This window comes from Nicotiana sylvestris, chromosome 10 (assembly GCF_000393655.2).
Source record: "Nicotiana sylvestris chromosome 10, ASM39365v2, whole genome shotgun sequence".
In the NCBI taxonomy this organism is placed as follows: domain Eukaryota; kingdom Viridiplantae; phylum Streptophyta; class Magnoliopsida; order Solanales; family Solanaceae; genus Nicotiana; species Nicotiana sylvestris.
The window spans coordinates 10277282-10279862 of record NC_091066.1 but is presented as its reverse complement, the minus strand read 5'-3'; positions in this window follow the sequence as shown (position 1 = coordinate 10279862).

Here is a 2581-nt window from a genome sequence, read left to right as displayed (position 1 = left end):
TTTTAAGCAGTTGCCCTTTTCTTTCCGCGTCAAACCTTTCGTTATTTCAGTACTAAAGTACTTGCACAGATTCCCGCTTTATTTCTCCAATTTTGTCGTAATCATGACTGCTGCATCGGGGTCTGCCCAACATAGAAGGGAGGGCTCCGCCTCCAGCATTCGGGACCAACAAGAGTATGCCTTGAAGGTCGCTTCTTCGATTAGAGAAGAACATCTTTGGTTAGTAAGAAAAGACTGCGGATGGGGGAAAAAGGTAGTGTTACAGATACTTCCCCCGGGTGAGGGAATCACGGATCGTGCCGATAGATTCTTGAATGTGTATACATACTCTTTCACACTGGGGCCCCTTGATAGGGTTCTGCTTGACTTCTTCTTAGAGTATCAGGTCACCTTGGCGTAGATCCATCCGTCATTTTGGCAAATAGTATTGATGGTGAGATTTTTTTGCGGAGAAGGCAGGGCTTGATTTTATTCTTAGTCATCTTATCAAGTTGTACCGACCCTTCCACCATCAAGGTCTGCTGACCTTGTGATGCCGATCGACCACGTCCTTCGTTGTTGATGATGAGGAAGATGGAGACCGGGGATGGATGAGTCGCTTTGTCCAAGTGCAGACCGCTGATATTATCCCCGTGGAGCTTATGGCATTCCTGAGGAATGGAACTATACACGTAAGTGGTGCATTTCGTGCCTTCTCAGTTTTGTCTATGGCAAAAGCCTGGTTTCATAACCGTGCCTTCTTTTCTTTTCCTACAGCAGTTTCATGGGCGCCGGGTGACTTTCTTGATTTGTCGGATTAGGTCCGAAAGTTGGCGACCCACTCGACCTATGATGAGCACAAGTGGCGAGCTATGTCCCGGGGGCAGATGGGAAGCAAAACATCATGGTGAGTGTTGTGTTATATTTTCCCTTCCCTTCCTTCATTTGGAGAGGCGTTTTCGCTTTGTGCGTATTAAGCTTGTTGTTGTAGGCATTGGAGAGCCTTCTGAGGCTATGCCGCGCTCCTCTGGAGAGGGGGAAAGGTTTCTAGTCCCTGGGCTAAAGAATGATAACAGTAAGCGAGAGATGCTTTCACAGGGCGATGACGCTTAGAGCAAGGCAAAAGGGGACCGGGGCTTTGGAGCGGAAGCATCGTCCGAGCCTGCCACATCCGTGATTCCTGGTTCTAGAAAGAAGGTTTTTGCGTTGCTGTCGCCCTCTTTTTCTGTCGACAATACTTCGGGAAATGCTAGAAAATTGGGGTCGCATACACTGAGCGACCGTGCTTCGATCGGAGTCGTCTCTTTCAGAGCGAAATGAACTAGATTGGCAGGTGTGCGCTCGGCCTTCGAGGAAGCCCAGCTGCTTCACTTTGTGGTGAGTTTCGGCATAGGTCTTTCGAGCTTCGCGCCTTCCCTTACTTATTGGGTTTTCTTTTACAGGCATTCGACAAGCTTAAGTCCGGGCTGCTTTGTTGTGAAGCTAGACTACGGAAAGATCTTGATGAAAAGAGATCCCTTAGGCTCCTTTGTGATGAAAAGGAAGTCGAGCTGGTACACTTGCAGTATGAGGTGGGCTGGAGCTTGAATTACGAGAACCACCTGAAAGAGCATGTAAATTTCTATTCTGGGTGAGCGTGTATTCCGCCTCCTGGTTCCTGAGGCTAAAGCTTAGTTTATTTCAGTTGCAGAAAAAGACAGAGGCCCTGGAGCACCTTCGAGATGAAGTTGGCCGGGCCAGTCGTGAGCATGATGAGCTAAAAGCTCAGGCGGAGGCTCAGGCTTTAGAGGGGAAGGACGCCCTAGCTAAAGTTCCTACTTTTGAAGCTCAACTTTGCTTAGCTCGTGATAATGCTTCGGTTCAGACAGAAATGATTGCGAAGCTCGAGTCCGAGCTTTCAAAAGTAAGGGCTGATATCGTTGATGCCCAGGCAGAAGCTGCAATGAGCTGGATTAAGGCTGACCAGGAGATGGCGATCTATTCAAAGGATGCTGCCAATGCTCAAGTTGAGCTGAGAAGGATCCTCGACCGCGAAGGGAGGATTGAAGAATATAATTGTTGCAAGTCTCGAAGAAAGACCCTCGAGGAGATCTGTGCTAGGGGCTTCTCCCTCTCGGAGGAATTGGCGCTAGCAAGGCCGGATGATTGTGATGCTCGGTTGCTTTTGCCCGATGCCAAAATAGCAAAGATGAGGTCGGCATGCCGTATCCCCCGGGGGAGGAGGGCATAGATTTTGTCTTCTGTATGTAGCACTTTTGTATCATGTTTGTAGATGGAGATTGCATTTTTTGCATATGTGTATGAAAGAAAACCTTGTGGCTTTATCTCTTTCCTATCTTTTTCTGTCTTGAATTTGGCCAGGCGAGCTAGTTTTTGTGTTGGTAGGAATCCTTAGATTTGTGATACGGCCCTGGGGCTCGTTAGTCTAGATTGTAGGCTCTTACGTACTTTTGCTCTTAGGCATATTTAGGCCACCCGTTTTGGGCTCAGTCCCCTAGTCGGGCATCGACTCGAGCTTATTTGACCTTCGAGTGGCCGAAATTTAGGCTGGCGACAATGGCTCTTACGCTTTTGGTCAATGCAACCTTTTGGTGTATGTGGG